The sequence below is a fragment of the Aotus nancymaae genome, unplaced genomic scaffold, assembly GCF_030222135.1.
Source record: "Aotus nancymaae isolate 86718 unplaced genomic scaffold, 86718_ANA_hifiasm-v0.15.2.pri h1tg000011l, whole genome shotgun sequence".
Taxonomy (NCBI): domain Eukaryota; kingdom Metazoa; phylum Chordata; class Mammalia; order Primates; family Aotidae; genus Aotus; species Aotus nancymaae.
This window is the reverse complement of record NW_026988422.1, coordinates 8756354-8777627: the sequence shown is the minus strand read 5'-3', so window position 1 is coordinate 8777627 and position 21274 is coordinate 8756354. Positions and strand designations below refer to the sequence as shown.

The window sequence follows — 21274 nt, the reverse complement described above, 5'->3', positions numbered from 1 at the left end:
ACACATGCAGCAGCAGGGGTTGGCAGTGGGCATGCATGCAGAAGTGGGGGCAGCTCTGGCAGGGTGAGTAGTATGGCAGCTCAGGCAGCTGGAGTCTGCAAAGACAAATAACTGTAGGCCCTTAAGTGGCAAAAGCTGCCAGGATCTTCTGTGAAGCAGGCCACTGACATATAGTACAACAAATATTGTGGGTCCTCAGTAGTGAAAGCTGTAGGGACTCTGCAGCAGGTGTGAGGCCTACTGAGGTCCTCAGTGGTGAAGGCTGGGTGGAGTGAAACACAGTGGGTTCTGCTGACAGTGCCCCAAAAGGCTAGGGAAACTGGTTGTTCACCTCGCCCCGCTTTCCCTGGGAGGAGGCCTCATGGCCTGGGAGTTCCCTCTCAGTGCTGAGTGGTGCTTGATGCCTGAGCACTAATCCTCAGAGATGGAATGATACAGGCAAAGTGAAATTGTTCTTCCTACCCATTGTGTGCCATTTTTCTCAGGTTTTTTACTCCATTTATTGCTGCAGATTCTTAACTGGACTCCTGAGCATCCCCAGAGCTGTTTTTCTTCATGAATAGCTCTCTAATGTTTGTTTTTTTTCTGTAGGGATACAAAGGCTGAAATCTTTACCATCTCGCTAATATCTCTTCTGATCTCTTATTTGAGGGTGATCTAATGTTTCAGTCATGCTGGGATAGTCCCAGTTTATAATCCTAGTTTATACCTTCTGGCCTATGGTAACTATGATCGGCTGACTAATGTCCTTCAAAGATGTCAACGACTTAATCCCTGGAACCTATAAATTTGTACCTTACATAGTAAAAGGGACTGTACAGATATGATTAGTTAAGGGTCTTGTGACGGGGAGATTATTCAGGATTAACTGGGTGGGCCCAGTGTAATCACAGAGTATTTATGAAAACAGGCAGGAGGATCAGAGTTAGGAGAGGGAAATGTGATAATGGACTGTGACAGGAGAAGCATTAGATTGGAGTGATATGAGAAGAAGCCATGAGCCTAGATATGCAGATGGCCTCTAGAAGCTAAAAAAGGCAAGAGGACAGCTTCTCCCTTTACAGCCTCCAGAAGAAGCCAGTCTTCTCGGCCTAGTGAAACTCATTTTGGACTTCAACCTCTAGAATTCTAAGATAATAAATTTGTGTTGTTTTAAGTCACTAAATTTATGTACAGCAATAATAGGTAACTAATATAGTAACGATACTGAGCCCCTTTACACTCTCAGAAGTAGCTTGGTTTGGTGATAAATTGTATCTGTATTCTATGCATAGGCCACAGCTGCTTATAAATTCATGATTCTGTCCAGATTTGTTTTAGGAAGTAAAATTTAGATCTGTCTTCTCTGATTATCAGGGATTAGGCCTTGGAGGTCTGAAATTGGATTATTCATACATATATATGGGGAATTGCCAACTAACCAGATTAAATAGCATGAGGGTTGAGAAGGAGCAAATGGAGAGATGGGAAGTTATACTGAATCCTTTACTTTAGCAGTATCCTCTGTTCACATGTCCATGGGATCTTATTTAAAGGCTTAATTTGGCTTAAGTCATGTCTTTTTTTGTTTGCTGGACTTTGACAGGGACAAATACAATTTATGGTAAAATGTTTTCAGGATCATATTTCCAGAACAGTTGGAGGTATTTGCCTCTTAGATTCATGTAAATCCTAAGTTCATGTGTCCAGCAGCATCTGTCAGTTTATTTTTCAGAAATATATAGAAAGGATATTTTCCTCTAAATAAATATCTCTATTATGTTCACCATCCATTTTAAAATAAATGCAACAATTTCTAATAATATGATTTCTCAAATCAAAAAGTCTCTTAAAATATTTTAGTCAGAAAAAAATCCCTACAGTCGATTTCTGTAACTTCTATTTTGTTTAAGGGATTAAGTCCTTACTCAATTGTTTTTTATTTTTTAAATGGTTTGATTCTTCAAGATTTCTCATAAATTTCTGAGTCATTCTTTGTAGGAGAATTAATTTAAAATGGCAACTCATTCATATATATATATACCATAATGGTGTCTTGGCCCAGTTTATGACATAATAGAGAAATTCATTTTAGTAGCGACTAAATAAAGCAGTAAAATAATTCTATCTTTGTGACACTATAAAAGCCATCTATTTCTGTCTTATTATGTTTGAGCTTTTAGATTTGTTCAAATGCCTATATAAATGAGTAATTAACTTATATACTAATTCTGGTTTTCAGAAAGATATTAAAAGATTTGTTTTTATATTTTAAGACCTTACAAAATGGGCCCTAGGAAAATTATTCGTATAAATGGACTATTTTTATCCCTCGTGTTGACAGAATATTACTTTATACTATAATTATTCTATTAAATAAAGCTATGTGGCTATTTGACTTTTCATAGCAGAGTATATGTATGTGGTACTGATCTTGCTTTCACTCAGTTTTATTCTGTTCTAAATTTAAAGTATCATATATTAATTTGAAATGTTAATGGAAGAATCAAAGAGAGTGAAGTAGAAAAATAAAAATCAGATTATGAATCAATAATTAGAATAAACTAAAGTAGAACTTCAGGAATTCATTAGCAGGCTGTCAAACAAAGTAAATAGTTAAAGAAATACAACTTAGAAAAAGCTCAAATGTGGATTTATGTATTATTCTTAGTAAAAAACTCTCTTCATAAATATCCAAGACTTCAGAAATAAAAATATTAGATCAAAGAAACTGTGAAAATAGTAATATAAAATAATGATACATGATGACTGAGAACGAACAGGTCAAAAGGGGAAAAATTGATTGAAAACAAACATGTATACCAAGAATAATAGAGCACATGAAAATAAAACGATGTTGAAAAGTCAGCTTGAGCAGTACAAATCTCTCATACTCAGTAATTAGTAGACTGAAAGTCAGTCTCCATTCCTGGCTGAGCAGGAACTCAGTCCCCCATACAGTTAGGACTGTCCACGTAACATTAAGAGTTTGCATTCTTCTCTGTATTAAGTGATTTGTTGGGATGAACAGACTTTCATCAAAAGAAACAATCAGTAACAGTTAAGCAGAAACAACCTAGTTTTTCCTAATCCATATTTTCAGCAATTCTCTGAAATCTCTTCCAAAGCTAAAATTTCATGATTGTCGAAAAGGATACTTTACAGATAAGGAGATTCAATCAAATGATTTCTTTGTACATCTGCTTTTTTAAAAAGACAAATGATCTAGTCTGCATATGGAGTTGAATTACTTTGAAATTTTAGATACTTCACATAACTGAGGTCACTTAGTCTACATTTTTAGATTTTGTTAAACATCAAGCTGGATCTTTTGGGTGGTAGGCATATTTCTAAAGTTTGTGGGCTGTGTTTGTAACATACCAGAGAAAGAATTTATGACAGTCAGAGCCACTCAATAGCCTAGGCAAAGAAATAAGTGGGGATGACTCAAAGGTCACATAAATATCCCATGGAATTTTCAGTGGGTGTATGTGAAAGAAAGCTGTAAACTGTAAAGCCATATGTACCAAGTGTTCTACATTTTATATCTTTATATGTATATACATATATCATTTTAATTAAGAGTGATTACATTTATAACACAATTGGATTTGCAAATGCAAACCTGCATATATCTCAATAAGTTTCCTTGAACTCTGTCGCAGTTTGCATCAATATTAGTGGGTAACTGATTTATTAACAGTCATAAAAGTTAAACCTTAATTAACCAGGGCTAAAACACCAATTAACTAGGTACACCCCTAAATATACATGAGAAAATTTACAGGAAGGAAAAATACCTGTGTATATAAGAAATGTAGGCAAATATTGAACCATCAAATACCCCTTAACAAATAGCAGAGATATCCTCTTGGATTAACATAATATAAACATAGTTTAACCTCTCAAAGCTCATATGAAAACTGGTGAAAATATTAAAACTGCTTCTAAAAAGCAACCTTTTAGATGTAATCAATATAGAAAATCTTTTGTGGCAACAGATACACACACACACACACAGACACACACACATGCACACACACAATCTCTACACTGATATAAGCTAACAGATGGTGAAGGTTTGTGCATCATTTACCACAGAAGAAACCTGTTAGCTTTTATACCCTGAAAGAATCTTAGAAAATGTCTATTCCAATCTTTTTTTATATATAGTTGGAATCTGAGCCCCCAAAGGTAACCTCATATGCTTAGGTCTAGCAAACCACTAAATGGCAGAAAATGTCATGTCACAGGTAAATAATGCTGGTCATAGAATATTCCTTTAATGAACATTTATGAACATTATGAACAGGATATCTGACTCTGTCTTAGTGTAAAAGGTTTAAGAGGTTCTACAGAATGGTGTGATAAGAATTAATCTGGAAGTCTAGAGACCTATTTCTGTCCTGGCTTTGATACTTCCTGGCAAGATGCCTCTTATAATATCACTTATAGCTTAGATTTTCACATCTATAAAATAATGATAATGGTATATAACATTCTTCAAGTGAGATAGTGTACAATCAAGTTTTATCAGTTATCAAACACATATAAGATACCATCATCATTATCTGAGTTGATCTCCTAGGATACATTTAGACCAATGTAGATTAGGTTTGATAGAATTTTGGGGTTTATCCCAACCACAGGGAAATAGCAAATGGGGTTAAATCTGCTTAGGTTGATGAGTAAGTGTAGAGAACATACTCTGTATCTTTAGTGAAAGCCTTCAGAGGTTTACATGTGATAGAACAGGCCTGCTTTGCATGCTTGTGGGCAAAATTATTTTTTACAAGAATTACTTGGAATGTATACATTCTCATTTCCCTCTGTACCTATAGTTTCGTTCTTTCCAGAAGGTTTTTCAAAGTTTTTTTGTTTGTTGGTTTTTGTGATCATGGTTTTTTTTATTTTATGAAATAACCACTCTCCCCTTTCCTTAGACTGTTAGGGCTGATATAAAAAAACTATCATAGACTGAATGGTTTATAAACAAGGAAGCTTACTGCTCACCGTTCAGGAGGTTGGGAAGTTCGAGATCAAGGCACCAGCAGATCCATTGTGCGGGCCCACTCTGGCTCATAGACAGTGTCTTTTCACTGTGCTTTCACATGGAGGGAGTGGGAAAGGCAACTCTCTGGTCCTGTTTTATAAGGGGACTAATCCCATTCCTAATCACTGCCAAAAGCTCCTAATAAATAGCATCACATTTGTGCTTAGTTTTCCACACATGAATTGGGGTGGAAACGCAAACATTCAGACCATAGCATCCCCTAATACTTGACAGTTATTTACTATCCCTGGTCCTGCCCCTGTCCTACTGCAGTGCTATTCCTGGCTCACTGTCCTCGTGCTTCCTACCTGTAGGTTCAGCCCCGCCCTAGGCTCTGAAATCAAAGAGTCAATCCTCTTCTTAGAACTTGATTGAGGATCTTTTCAATCTTGCTGTTTGTCTTTGTGTCTGAGTTTTGGCAACCGGGCTCTGCCTTGTTTGAGACCAAGCTGCTGGCCTATGCCCGTGTTCTAGTCTCTGAGAAGCTGGATCTGCGGCAGTGGAAGCTGGTTTCTCCTCATAAGAATATTCTCAAAAAATTATACATTGTCAACATTTTTGAAAAGGTAATTACTACTCTGATAGAAATACTTGGAGGAAATAGCGGGCAACCAAAATATTGAGGAACTTAGGGGAGAGTCAAATGGTAGCTCTCTTTTAGAGACTTATATTCCTACCAAACTTCAACCCAGACCTTTCCCATGTGCACCGAGTTGGAACCATCGCTCTGAACCTCAGTTCCTCAACTGTGTTGCTTCTAGATGCCTTTGATGTCAACTGCTTACCTGCTGTGATCTCTGAGTTACACCTGCTCTCAACTCAGATTCAATGGTTGACATGTCCTGATGACAGCTTGCTGGATTTCTCTGACACCTATTGCTCATCTAAAGTACCACACATTATTCATCAGTATGTTGCAAAGGTATGCTGTTTTGTCATCTTAAATATCCTTCCTTGCAATGTTATCTGCCTGGTCTTGATTTAAATTCTTCTACTCTCAAAGGGTCATCCAGCTCCAAAACTACTGTCTTTGAAAGGCAGTGGTGGCAGTAGGCTAGGTGGCTAGAAGGAGTGATGAACCTAACTGGATTGAAAGCCTTTAAAAAATGATTTAGACAATTGTCTGGGAATCTGCACTGAGAGAAGACACAAAAGATATCGGGCTAACAAAATCATAAACCACCGTCTTAGTTTTTTTACTGATCTATATCAATGAGCAGTCTGAGTAAATTCAGGACTCCATCCCACGTTTATCTCTCTTCAACATTTATGAATTAGTTCATGAACCTTTTGATATAAGTAGTACTAAATAATAAATACTAATGTCTTGGTTTGGGTTCCCTGGAAAACAGACTGTGTGATGGAGATTTATATTTAGGGAGTTTATGGTGGCATGCTCTCCTGAACAACCCTTATGAGGAGGTGAGGAAAGCCATGTTCATGCAACAAAGACAGCTCATATCACAGGGGCTATGGAGCTGGTAGTCCTTTAGAGTCATTCCAAACTGAGGCAAAGGGGTCTGGCTTTTATACCTATACATTGATTAGTCATTGGATAATTGATAATTGGATGATTGAACTAGTAAATAAACCTTCTTCCAGCAAGGGGTAAAAACTTGACCAAGTCATCTCCCTTTCCCTGATAGCAATTGGTAGAGAGGCCTGAGCTGTGAATAGTCTGCAAGCAGTCTCCTTTGAAACTGGAAAAATGTATGCCTGGGTCATTAAGGGTAGACCTGGATGGCTTCCCACAGGATTTACATACTGCCACATATACATATGCATACATAATATGCACAGCCATACATATGCACATGCACATTCACGCATCCTGCAGACATAAATATACATATTCATACATACCTCACACATGCATATATATATACATAATGTATACATGCATCAATATACATATATGTCTGCATATTTCCTCCTACTGCACAAACATAGCTATTGCTGCTTTCCTCCATACTCTGACTTCACCCAGCAATGACCTTGATCTTTTAAATATATAATTCCTTAAGAGAGAAGTTCGTCCTGTTTCAACAAGAAATCCTTCTGGAAATCCAAAGTTCAAATCAGGCTATTTTATACTCAGCATCAGAAAGTCATTTTAGAGTCTTAAAAATAGCATTCTCCCTACCTCCACATTCTTACCACTACCCCACAGCTTCACCAGAAAGCTTTTATAATAAATTATTTGAAATGTTGCTACAGGCATTTCTTTCACAGAGAGAACAATACCTTCATGTACAAAAATCTATATCTCAGCTAATGGCTAAGGATTACACTGACTAAGGTATAATGAGGTCACAATATTGGGTGAATATTAAAGATATTTCTCTTCAGCCTTTTGGGCCTAAGTGTCAGAGTGGTTATTCCTCTGTGTTAAAAACCCTATAGAGATATTTTCATTTATAATAAGAAATTCCATTAAAGTAGCACCTTGACCATAAACTCTAACCTTGGACTCAATGATCTAGTCCATTTTTACTCCCTTCTGACATTGTCAAAAAACTTCTTTTTAAAAAAAGAGTTTTGATTGTGCCAGACTAATGCTAATTCCTATTTTTTTAACTGTAATGAATTTGTTACTGAATTAATTGGGTTAATTGATTTCCTATCTTGGTCTTATGACAAATTATATATTCCTATAGCCACTGAAATGAACGTTTTGAGAGTAAATTATTTTATGTAATAAGATTGTTACAATGTGAATCAAATTGGTTATTGAGAGCTGCTGGTTTTCTTCAGAAACATTGAGGTTTTGACCCCTCAGAGTAGAGGTTAGATTCTGTAATAATATCTTCCCAAGGTATCCAAAATACTCTTGACCAAAAACCTCGCTTTAGACTTACTGTGAACTTATTCTCATCACTTGCGTTATCATCATCAATGACTTAATTATTATCTTTGGCATTAAAAAGATGGGCCTTAAGGAAAATGGTAAGATAAAAAGTTAAGTAATAAACGGAAACTTTTGAAAAGTGTAAAATAGTAGTCAATAGATAACATTTATTGAGTGTTTGTATGTGCCAGGCAGTGTCCTAACAATAGTATAAGGCTGAGATTATTTTTGAATTTTTCAGATGAGGAAATTGAGGCACAGAGAGGATATGTATTAGGCCCAAACTTATCTGGCTAGTAACCTTGCAATATTAGTTCAGGAAACCTGGCTCAAGAACTAATTGTTCCTACCATTACACCACATTTGCTTCTAATTAAGAGTACTATACTCAGAAGATTATGTTTGCCTCCCATTTTTGTATTTTAGAATATTTTCTCTGGGATATAGATGATTATTTCTCATATTTGTTTTGAAATGTAAAGCAATGCCATATAAAAAGCAACATTGGCCAAAAACCTATGATTAAAGTAGGAAGGCAGAATTTCAAAGATACATAGACAGTGATACGTAAGAAGAACTTGAATCATTCCCTGTTCTCTCTCTATAAGGAGCCTAGCACCTTGGGGTGTGGTGAAGGATGAGGTCAGAGTTGACCAGTCACTGTTAGGTGCCACTTTTACTCTGTTAAACTGTGGGCCTTTGGCCTGGTCAGTTTTTCCACCTGAAACTGAGGATGGGAAAAAGGTTCAACAGACTAATCAACATCCACATTTGTTTGAACTAATGATGTGAAACTGGTCAACACTGGTTGACAAAACATTTCCATCTATGACCTGACTCTTGAGTATCACAATACAAATCTGAATGCTAAATAGTACCATGAAGCTCAGAAAGTGTCAATATCCAGCCCAAAATAACAAACTTACTTTGGAGGTAGAAGGGTCATTTAGGCCCTGGAAAAATCTACCTCAGTAAGAATTTAATACTTATTACCCCTATCTATTTCCCTTGATTTCTCCTTCAAAAGGAAAGTAAGGTCCTAGTCTACACCACTGTCTATTGTGGTGTTTTATCCCATTAGGCAAATAGTGTTCTTATTGCAGTATATCCAAAAGTCATCTTTTTAACACTATCCAGCTTTTTATGGTGTCGGTGTAATATTTTATGTAGTAAATGATGTTTTTCTACTGATAGAACATTTTTCTTCCCTTTCTTCTCCTTTGACAACACCTCCTACTTCCTAATTCAAGCAACTAGGTTCTTTGAGCTCATTGCCGCAGGGGAAGGACATGACAAGGTGGAAAAAGAAACCAAAAATATCTTCCTGGTTTTGGTCTAAAAAACCCTGTGGTGTGTTTCTGCGGAGGAGGGGGTGAAGTGGCTTGAGACAAAAGCTGTAGGGTTGACAGCCTGAGCCGTGCCTCAGTAAGGTTTAGAGCCAGACCTGTGTGTGTACACACGTGTGTGTGAAATGTTACGATAGAGAGGGCAGAGATGGGGCTGAGTGATCTAGGGGGAGATAGCAGAGGGCAGAATAAGGATCAGAGGACCTTTCCACCCCTGCTACCTGGAGATTACATGAGCCACACACCTCCTCATACTCCATATTAAAAATGTCATTTTAGGGACAAGAAACAGGTGCAGCAGAAAGCTGAAAGACAGAGCCACCTGAAGGAGATTTTTAAGCTAGTTGGATAGGGAAACAAAATGTTGGAAGATTGAACGCTTAAAAGGAATGGAGATAATTTAACCAGAAAATAAAGATATTATAAAATAACGAGTTTAAATTTCTGCCATTACTTAGCAGGATGGTAGTTCAAAAGAAAGATGAGGCATGTTTTAGGGATTAAATATGAATTGCGTATCCGAGTGTCCATTGGGTATGGTAGTAAGTTTGTTTGTTTCAATAAAATCACCCCTTATATCAAAATGAAAGGCTTCTTCTGCTTTCCTTTTCTCATTTTCCACTCCCATCTCTCATCCAAAATAATCTTCCTGCTCAGTCTTGTCCACATCCCGTATCTCCTGGTCTGAAGGGGAAAGAGGGGAAGCTTTTCTGTTGTATGCAAGGGACCCACCTGGACTTTATTCCAGACCCCAATTTGCCTAAGTTGTTTTTATTTTTTTTCCTCTTTACATTTTACCATTTCTGAAGACAGGAAAACTTTTAGAATCAAAGTGTTTCCAAGCAGGGGGGAGTGTTGTGGAGTTGTGGCAGTTGTGATTTGTTGAGTATATGTGAACTATGCTGTGTAGCAGGGTATCTCTTCATTCTATTGTCACTGGTAGTTGAGCTTTGTGCATTGATAACAAGTTATTGAATTCAAACTTAAATTTGGATCCCCAATTTTTTGCTTAGAATCTCTGCAGAAAGGTATCTTTATGATGCAGCACTAAAATGGAAATAAATTCTATACATAGAAGATTGCCTGTCATACACCAGGTAATGGCATCAAAGGGTGTTGAACTTGCCAAGTCTTTTACATCAGATCATAGACTTTTCAAAACAGGAAGAAGTTAGTGTGGTTAATTTGCATTCATATAGGTCCTTTATTCAGTTATGGAATGTCAAAATGTGAGAAGTTGCCAGCTAACTTGTTTTTTGGTTGTTTGTTTGAGACAGAGTCTCACTCTTGCCCAGCTGGAGTGCAATGGCATGATCTCGGCTTATTGCAATTTATGCCTCCCAGACTCAAGTGGTTATCATGCCTCAGCCTCCTGAGTAGCTGGGATTATAGTTATCCGCCACCACACCCACTACTTTTTGTATTTTTAGTAGAGATGGCGTTTCACCATGTTGGCCAGGCTGGTCTGGAACTCCTGACCTCAAGTGATCTGGCTGCCTTGGCCTCCCAAAGTGCTGGGATTACAGGTGTGAGCCACCATGCCCGGCTATCCAGGTAACTTTTAAGAGAAGCTGTTTCACCTATAGTAATCATGGAGGAAACAAAACTCTGAGTTTAACCAAATAGGAAATACAGAGAAAGAAATTCTAATGTAATTTGAAATGGTTTGAAATTTACTGTCAGTCTTAAAAGAAGTCAAGACCACAGGCACTGGTGAGAAGCTAAATATAACTGTCAACTGACTGAAAGTGATTTAGGAGGATCTCTATACTCTTTCTATTTATCAACAAGGTTTAGATGCAAATTCTGATTTAGGTATGGAAAAGAAAGAGTTTAGATGGACAAATTAATGATATTTTTAGTTAGTTTTAAAATAAATGTGACATTTAGGGTAGTGCTTCCATTTTTCCCTTGAAAGCTCTTATAAAATGGTTGATGTGTCTAATAACCAGTGACCTCTTAGACTCTAGAAAATGTGGAATTACATCTTGTTTCTGCTTTCCAAATAATCTCTCCACATTCCCTACCTCTCATCGTATAATCCAGCTACACCGAACACTTTTTACCTTTGTCAATATACTATGCCTTCTCAACTTTTTGTACCAAATACACATCTTCTGCTTAGCCTGCGTTTTCCTTTTCCTCGCCCTCAAATGCAGTTTTCCTGGCTCACTCCTACTCATACTTCAAGGCTCAGCTCAGACATCACTTCTTTAAAAAATCCTCCCTGACTGTGCGCCACCTCCGTATTGCATCCTGTGCTTATCTCTGGCACTGCACTTACAGTGCAATCTTATATTTTCATTTGCATCGATTTAACAACACGTAAACAAAAGCAAACATATTTTTCATGCAGCATGGCCCCTAAATGGAAGCCAAATTCTTCATCTGGTGCTTAACTGAAGAAACTGTGATCCATTTCCATGCTGGGGGTGTGTGATCACACTGTGTGTGGTTGATTTGCTGAGCTATTACGGTTCGTTGTATACAGTTGCAAGACTCAGTCTGCAAAAAAACAGAACTCATTCTATCTATTTTAAGCAGGATGAATTATAATACAAAGAATCAGGCCTATATACATTCATCAGAAAGCTAGAGGTTTGGGGCTGAATGTTTCAGGATCAGTTCCAGAGAGAGCAGTGCTGCTCCTCTGTGAAAGCAGGGAGGCAAACTTAAGAGTCTGCTACTGACCTGTTTGGCTTTGAGTTCAAAAGCATATGTCATAGCTGCCATTCAGGGATCAGAAAACCACGTCTATCCCCCTTGTTCCTATATCTGGACACCCACAGAGCTGAAGACCAGACTTTGGGACACAGTTAGAGAAAACCCAAAATCTCCAGGACTGTGACTCTGAGCAGCAAGCAGCAGGAAGATTGGCTCTTCCTCACTTGCGGATTCAACCTTATGCATCAGAAACCTGGCAGCAAGGGATTCTGGGCAAGGTGGTTTTGTCAGTCCAACTGGTCCAGGTCAGGGAGGCACTCTAGGAAGATGACTTGAATGCTGAATACTAATTTACTATATCCACCATAACCAGGTGTACTGTGAACTTCAAGCAAGGTTAAGACCTTTACTGGTTAATTTTGATTCTGCATTAAAACCTACACTTCACATAACTGCAAATCCACAATATATTCTAAGACAGTGAGCTTTTTGTCTCTTTATAGACTTTCAGCTCCTAGCAGAAATTGTGTCGTACACATATTTGAAACATCGTGCCTAGTATGGTGTCTGCTCAAATGAATGAATGAATAAATACGTGAGTCAATAAATCAGTAAATATTTGAAAACCTGTGTCCTTCTGCACCTTTTGAATTGACAAGTTCATTTGACTTTTTCCAATTCAATGGCTCTCGACCAGGGGCAATTTTGCCCACCTTCTCTCATCCCCACCCCCATACATTTGGCAATGTATGGGAGGCACTTTTGAGTGTTACTATTTTGGGGATTGGTGAGTGGGTTTGCTATTGGCACCTACTGGGCAGAGACTTGGGATGTTGTTAAATATTCTACATTGCACAGGATTGCCTCCTGCAACAAAAAATTATCCAGCACAAAATGTCAGGAGTGCTGAGGTTAAGAAATCTGCTCTAATTACTTAATTCTTCCTCTTACTTTGGTCTGCCGTAATATTCTTATGCCAATAGATCAGAACCCTTGAGAATTTGGGCTTTCTCAGAATTCAAGTCTTCAATAGTCTTTTTTCTGTTTGGAGGGTTTTCCTTCCATAGTCTCTTGCTACATGTTACTCATTCTATTCCCACAGGTATTCATAATGGACCTTAGGGACAGAGTGGCTGTTAGGTTTTTGTATTACAATATTACTAGAGGCTCGGTGTGGTGGGTCATGCCCGTAATCCCAGCGCTTTGGGAGGCTGAGGCGGGTGGATCACAAGGTCAGGAGTTTGAGACTAGCCTGGCCAATATGGTGAAACCCCGTCTCTACTAAAAATACAAAAGTTAGCCGGGTGTGGTGGCGGGTGCCTGTAGTCCCAGCTACTCGGGAGGCTGGGGCAGAAGAATTGCTTGAACTTGGGAAGCAGAGGTTGCAATGAGCTGAGATCGCACCACTGCACTCCAGCCTGGGCAACACAGCGAGACTCTGTCTCAAAAAAAAAATTACTAGAGAAAATTTTTGGAGTGTCACTCTTCAAATTCTTTTTTTACGTAATCTCACAGAGTTAGATTTAGTATTAACATTTCATTCAGTTTACAAAATGCCTCTAGAAAGTGAGAGAGGTTATTCTATATTTTGAACCTTCATGGATACCAATTTTTCTGAATTAGTTGATTTCTGACTTTTTATCTTTTATCTTTTTTTAAATGCTTGACGAATTGACTGGCCAGTAGTCTTTGAGAAAAATGAAATGCTCTTTTTAAAGTGAACTTCTTAGAAAATTCTAGAACTTCTTCTAGATTTTAGAAATTTGTTCCTTTTCATAATTAAATATTTCTAAAGTATAAATATGTCATAATCAAATAATGATCACAATTGAAACATAAGTAGTCATAGTTAAATAAAATATGTCTGTGAACAGAACAGAAAGTCAGTATACATCTTAAAGATGGAAGTATATAAACTCAGTTTACACATCCACCAAATCTTCTTATTAAGCTTTACTATTCCTCTCTGCTAGCCTCAGAGAATACCTTAGTGAGCAGATTATGCCCAGTCTCTACCCTCATGGAGCTTACATTATTTAGTTAGAGTCTTCCTACTGGATAATCACACAGTAGGATTTAATTACTAGGGCAACATGTTCTATAATTGAAAAATCACAGGGTGGCATGAAAGTAAATAGGGAACCTAACATATTTCTAATCTAATCAGGAGAATTTTTTTTTTTTTTAAAAAAAGAAAGTAGTAATTAAACTCATACCTGAAAGATGAGTAAGAGTTAGCTGTGTGCAGTGTGGAGCAAACAGCATTCCTGGCAGAGGCACACATAATGGCTGGAGGCAAGAAAGAGCTTGTTTTTCTCAGGAAATGCGAAGGATTTTGGATTTAATACTTAGTACTGAGGAGCCACTACATGATTTTAGCAGAGGTGTGATTTGATCAGATTTACATTTTAAGCAATTACTCTCACCACGATGTGAAAAATGGGATTGAGGCAAGGAAAAGTGGGTTAGAGATAACTAGCTAGAAAGCAACTGGAGTAGTCTGGGTGAGACAAGATGGTGATGTTTGTTGGAAAAAAGATGGATTTAGAAGGTGGGGTAAACTAGATTTGGTGACTGATTTTTGGGGGGTAGGTAGTGAAGGGAGATATCGAAGGAGAGAGAGGTGTTATGGGGTCACAGGGTTCTAGCTGGAGTATCTGGGAGGATGTTGGTGCCACTTATTATGATAGGGAACTCTACAGGAGAAGCAGTTTTGAGGCAAGGTGGTTAAATATAATACATTTATTTTGGGGCGTGCTGTATTTGAAATTCTTCTAACACATCCAAATATCCAAAATGGAAATATTATAAACATTTGGATCTATAACTCTCTCACTTAGAAGAGTGGCCTAGGCTGGAGATATGATTTTGGAAACCACTGACTTCAGATGATGTTTGAAGATATGAAAGCAGATAAGATCACTTTGGGAGAAAGTCTGGAGAGAGAAGAAGGTCCGAGGTTGAGTCACGAATAAAGGTCTACGTGAAAAGTTTGGGTAGAGGAGAAGAAATCTCCAAGGAGGCCTAATGATAAATCAGAGGGAAAACAATGGAAGTAAACAGCCATGGAAAGATAGAAAGCAAGGAAAGAGACAATTAGTAGAAGAAAGGAATACAACTCTGTTACGAAGGATGCTGAGAGGTTAAATAGGAAAGACATGAATGTTTTCATTGACAGCAACATGCACATCATTGGCAACTTAATGCTAGAATCTGGGAGGTAAGAGCAGAAGCTAGTTTGGAGTGGGTTGAGCAGTCAGTAGTGGAAGAAAGTAGAAATTGAAGCTATAGCTATATATTTAGTAACTGGGAGAGTTGATAAGATTTTAGTTGGAGATCTGTAGTTTAGTAAAATTTGTGTATATATTTTTCGGGATAGGAGAATAGTATTTACAATAGTATGTATAGATGATAATGAAAAGTGTCTAATAGAGAAAAGAGGTTGAAGTTATGTAGGGGACAATGACATTGTCCAGAGGAGAAACTTTCTGAGAAAGTGGGAGGAGATGGGATTAATAGCACATATCAAGAGATTTTCCTGTAATCCAAAACAGTTTTATTTACTAACAGAAGGAAAGAGTTAATAACTGTGAAGTTTAGAATACACATTAAAGGCCCTTGTGGTGGCTCACACCTGTAATCCTAGCATTTTGGGAGGCCAAGGTGGACAGATCACTTGAGCTCAGGAGTTCAAGACCAGCCTGGCCAACGTGGTGAAACCCTGTGTCTACTAAAAATACAAAAATTAGCTGGGTGTGATGGCACATGCCTGTAATCCCAGCTACTCAGGGGGCTAAGGCAGGAGAATCACTTGAACCTGGGAGGTGGAGGTTGCAGTGAGCTGAGATTGCACCGCTGCACTCCAGTCTGAGTGACAGAGTCAGACTCCATCTCTTTCCCTCTCTCTCTCTCTCTCTCTCTCTCTCTCTCTCTCTATATATATATATATATATATATCAGATCTTAGTGATCTGAGATTGTTTTCACATATACCTCCAGAGCTTGAAAGTAGTGTCCATATTCTTGGGAGTTAAAATGTAGGCGGGCATTTGTGGATGCCTTCCTACTAACCAAGCATTCAGTAGATAAGTTGCCATAATCCTAACTGAAATGGGCTTGCCTAGGTGTCACTGCACTGTGGATTAGGAGAGCTCAAGTGGCATGTGTGTAATACTCGTGTAGTATTTACACATACTGCTGCCCTCACACTGCTGCACTCACTTTTCACACCCAGTTTCACAAGGCAATTTGGCTAAAGACTCTAAGCAAACAACCAAGATAAAAGTTGATGGGCACCAAATAACCAGCAGAGTCCTGAAGTGCTTGTAGACTTCAACAGCACTGAGTAAGACTGCGAGGTCAGTTTCTCACCCATGTTCTGGGCAGCACAAAAATAGGAAGATTCATTAAACTCCTAGATGCAGAGGCAGTTTTGGCTCTGATCATGGCAATGGCAATATGTTGGTAAGAATTGCATTTGGCTGCGAGAAGCAAAGCACTCAACTATATTAGGTTTTATGATAGGAGTTAAATAATAGGATTTTTGTTTCTCACTTCATAATAAGTCCTGAAGTACAGGTTGCTGGTGTCATTTCAGTGGCTCAATGAAGTCAAGGTGAGCATCTTTGTGGTTCTGTTGTCTCTTCATGCTCACAATGTAAGTGCCGGAATTGTTACTTCTGCTTTTGGGGCAGGAAGAACAAACTTGGAAGTGCTTACCAGTTGCAGGTGTCCCTTTTTATCAAAGAGGCAAGCTTCCCCTGAATTCCCTCCAGTGAATCTCTGCTTATGTCTGGGCTGGGGGTAAAAGGAAGCTAAGAAAGTATATATCTGACTCTATAGTCCCTGTAGTTGGAGGCATCATGGTAGAAGAGTATGGGAGTGCCGGGCGCGGTGGCTCAAGCCTGTAATCCCAGCACTTTGGAAGGCCGAGGCGGGTGGATCACGAGGTCAAGAGATCGAGACCATCCTGGTCAACATGGCGAAACCCTGTCTCTACTAAAAATACAAAAATTAGCTGGGCTTGGTGGCGCGTGCCTGTAATCCCAGCTACTCAGGAGGCTGAGGCAGGAGAATTGCCTGAACCCAGGAGACGGAGGTTGCGGTGAGCCGAGATTGCGCCATTGCACTCCAGCCTGGGTAACAAGAGCGAAACTCCGTCTCAAAAAAAGAAAAAAAAAAAAAAAAAAAGAGGAAGAGTGTGGGAAATAGCTTTGGGTAGCCCAAGCAACAGTGTCACTTAACAACAGGGAGCCACAGGATACCTAGCGGGAGATAGCAGTTCTCAAGGAGAGAAAAACATTGAACCATTTGGTAGTGGCAGTGGCAAGCCCTGACCACGGCCCAGGCAAAGGAGGCAAGAATTACCCCATAAAAATAGCTCTAAAGAGTTTGAAGACACCAGATGGCATCTGCAAAAGCAAAAAGAAGAATTTGCAGGGAGCAAAAGCTCTTCTGCCCCATTCTCTAGGAAGCTCAAGATAGTTAATCAGCTCTGTGTTACTTACTAACATATTACCAAGAACTTAGCATGGCTCCTGGTATATAGTAGATTCTCAATTATTGTTACATTAATTAATGAATAAGTGAATCGTCTAAGAACATGGTGAGAAAGGAAACAATCAGTGGAGTAAGATGTCTCTCATTCTTATGGAATGGAGAAAACACTTGCAAACTGAACATCTGATAAGAGGTAATTTCCAAAATATACGAGGAACTCAAACAACCCAATAGCAAGAAAACAGATAACCTGAATAAGAAAAAAAATTGGGCCGGGCGCGGTGGCTCACGCCTGTAATCCCAGCACTTTGGGAGGCCGAGGCGGGTGGATCACGAGGTCAAGAGATCGAGAGCATCCTGGTCAACATGGTGAAACCCCGTCTCTACTAAAAATACAAAAAATTAGCTGGGCACGGTGGTGCGTGCCTGTAATCCCAGCTACTCGGGAGGCTGAGGCAGGAGAATTGCCTGAACCCAGGAGGCGGAGGTTGCGGTGAGCCGAGATCGCGCCATTGCACTCCAGCCTGGGTAACAAGAGTGAAACTCCGTCTCAAAAAAAACAAAACAAAACAAAACAAAAAGAATGGCAAAAGACCTGAATAGACATTTTGCAAAAGAAGACATACAGATGGCAAACAGGTATACAAAAACATGTTCAACATTGCTCACCATCTGGGAAATGCAAAATTAAATGAGGTATCACCTTATACCTGTTAAAATGTCTCTTGTCAAAAAGACAACAGATAAATGTTGGCAAGGATGGGGAGAAAAGAGAAGGTTATGGTGGGAAGATAAATTAGGATGGGCATTATGGAAAATAGTATGGACATTCTTCAAAAAATAAAAAACAAAACTACCATGAGAACATGGTGATTCAAAATAATTTACAGTAAACTTCAAATGTCTCACCGCAAAACATGATAAGCAGGTGAGATGATGGATATGTCAGTGAGCTCACTTTGGTTAATATTAGGTGTCAACTTGATTGGATTGAGGGATGCCTGATGTCTGGTAAAGTATTGTTTTTGGGTGTGTCTGTGAGGGTGTTGCTAGAAGAGACTGACATTTGAGTCGGTGAACAGGGAGATGAAGACCTATCTTTAGTGTCGGTGGACACTCACAAAGCAGGCAGAAGAAGGTGGAAGAAGTTGGTTTGCTGAGTCTTCTGGCTCTCTTTCTTCCTGTGCCGGTTGCTTACGCCTGCTTCTCCCACGCTTGGACCTCAGACTTTAGTTGCTTCAGCCTTTGGACTCACTCTGGGACTTGCACCAGAGGTTTCCTTGGGGCTCACGGGCCTTGGGCTGCAGACTGAAGGCTGCATTCTGAGCTTCCCTGATTTTGAGGCTTTTGGACTTGGTCTGAGCCACTACCAGCTTCTCTCTTTCCCCTGCTTGCACACGGCCCATCAAGGATCTTCACCTTATAATCGTGTGAGCCACTTTTCTCTAATTCAACTCCCTTTTATATATACATATGTTCTATTGGTTCTGTCCCTCTGGAGAATCCTAACACATATACATATATCAAAACACTATATTGTACCCCATGTGTGTACAGTTATGATTTGTCAATTAAAATAATATTATTTATTGATTGGTTTATTTTGAGATGGAGCGTCACTCTGTTGCCCAGGCTGGAGTGCTGTGGAGTGATCTGGACTCACTGCGACCTCCAGCTCCCGGTTCAAGCCATTCTCCTGCCTCAGTCTCCTGAGTAGCTGGGACTACAGGCACACACCACCACACCTGGCTAATTTTTGTGATTTTAGCAGAGACGGGGTTTCACCATGTTGGCCAGGCTGGTCTCGAACTCCTGACCTCAGGTGATCTGCCCACCTCGGCCTCCCAAAGTGCTGGGATTACAAGCAGAGTCACTGTGCCTGGCCAAAATAATATTGATTTTTTAAAAAGAACATGGGGAGATAAATGCAAGATGATAGTAGTAGGAAGCTATTGCTTCCTTGCTTAATTTGAGATTTATTTTATGGAGTTGGGGCTGATTTGGCAGATTAAAATGGTTAATTTTCAGACTGGAAGGAGGACATATCCTCTTCATGTTCTTCCCCAATATATGTCCTGGAAATAAGCCTGTTTAAAAGAAACACATAGAATGGAGGAGTTTGGGATGGAGATGTGTTTCAGGGCTTTGCCAGCTGGGACCCCCACCCACAGCAGGGCCTGCAGAAGCAGCTAAGGTGGGGGATCTGGAGCAGCCCAGGGCATCATGCCCATGCATGTCTTTCTTGTCCTTCAAAATATTCTGCACTTTCAGTTAATAAGGGACCAGAATACTTGGCTGGGGAAATTTCACTCCTGATTAAAAATTCCATTTGTCCGTAAGATGAGTTTGTTTTAATAAAGTGAAGGAGAAATGAATCTGAGACTACCTAGTTCTTTGCTTCATTTAGATGAGTCATAGTGAATTGAATCTTTACAATTTTTTCAGTCTTCGTTAGACTGCCTAGTCATGTAGTATTCCCAGAGTTATAAATACTTGAAATTGATTTTGTAATTGTGGAAGTTCAAAACCTAAGAAGTTTTTGTTTTAAACCAAGAGTTGAAGAGAGCTAGGCAAGTGATCTCATCTCAGATCCAATAATTTCCAAAAATCTGAAATTTTTGTCTAATTATTTGTTCATGCTATTTTTGACTTTCTTACATTTCGTTGTTGCAGGCGATAAACTCAATGTTCCTTCAAAACATGCTTATTCTAAGACCCATTTTCAGTGAATTGAAAAACAACCAAAAAAATCTCCTATCTCTCCTTAGAAATGAAAACAAATTAATTTGTTTGAAATCACAAAGGGACCAGAATATTAGAGCAAATAAAGATAAGAAAATTAGATTAAAATCCTTTTGCATACGTTTTCTCAGGATGGAGAATTTTTTTTTTTGCATTTGAGAAACTATAGGAAAAATAATCAGTAAAACAGTATACCTAAAGTTACTTCCCTACCTAAATTATAACTTGTTCTATTTACCTGCTTTTGAAATTCAGACCAAAGAACATTCCATTGTCTTTATTACACAAAATAAATCCTAAAATAAAATTTTATTCTGTATTACCATCAGTTCTATGGGAAAAAAGTAAGAATTGAGGTTAAAGAAAAAAGTTGTGACCAAAAAAAGTGGAGGAAATAGTACATATTTGAGAAATGTCTTGGGGAATCCTCTCTAAAGAACAAGTCAGAATGGAGATACTGTCTAGGATTGGATGGGTCCATTCAAGCAGCCCGTATCAAGAGGACATCAGAAGGTGAAGCATGATTGCAGCCTGAGTTGGACACAGAAATCAGGACTAGGGAGGGGGATTTGGGAAACGGATGTAGCTGTAAGCAACCATGAGAGGAAGTTGGAGCCGGAAGCAGGAATAACAGGAAGTAAAATCAGGAAGATTAGAGAAGGTAAACACTGAGCTACATGGCCTGAAACTGAGTTGGGGAAAGGGACCTTGGCTGGCAAGTGACTGTATGTGTGAGCCCATGGGCTGCTAAAACATCCTGAGAAAAACTGAGGTAGAAGGAGGAAGAAAGGAGAGACAGAGACAAAGAGAGAAAGAGGGAGAAGTCTGCTGGTGGAAATAGTAACACTTTATCAAAAACTCAGGAAAAGAGATAGGAAAAGAGAAATAATTCTGTTTTTTAAAGAAGATGGCAAGAGGGAAGACAGGCTGAGAGTGCTTTTCTAGGTTTTAGGTTTTACATTAAGTGTATTAATACATGTTTCCTGTCAAACTCTGCTGTTCCCTTGAATGACAGGTTCTGCAGTAAGTTATCATTGTCCTTTAAGACTCATATCAGCTATTTAAACATTATTCACAGATCTTCAACTTTCTAACAGTACATTAACATTTATAGGGACCATCCAAGGCTTCTATCACAAGTAT

At 38.9% G+C, this 21274-nt stretch overlaps 1 long non-coding RNA gene across 1 annotated transcript in view; it reads left to right on the top strand.

Moving 5' to 3' along the window:
- The first annotated feature begins 5827 nt into the window (after window positions 1–5827).
- LOC135274212 (uncharacterized) overlaps window positions 5828–21274 on the top strand; it is a 463279-nt gene continuing 447832 nt past the window's right edge. Inside the window, exon 1 of the long non-coding RNA XR_010341981.1 lies at window positions 5828–5954. This is a non-coding gene — a long non-coding RNA (uncharacterized LOC135274212). The remainder of the gene's footprint in view (window positions 5955–21274) is intronic.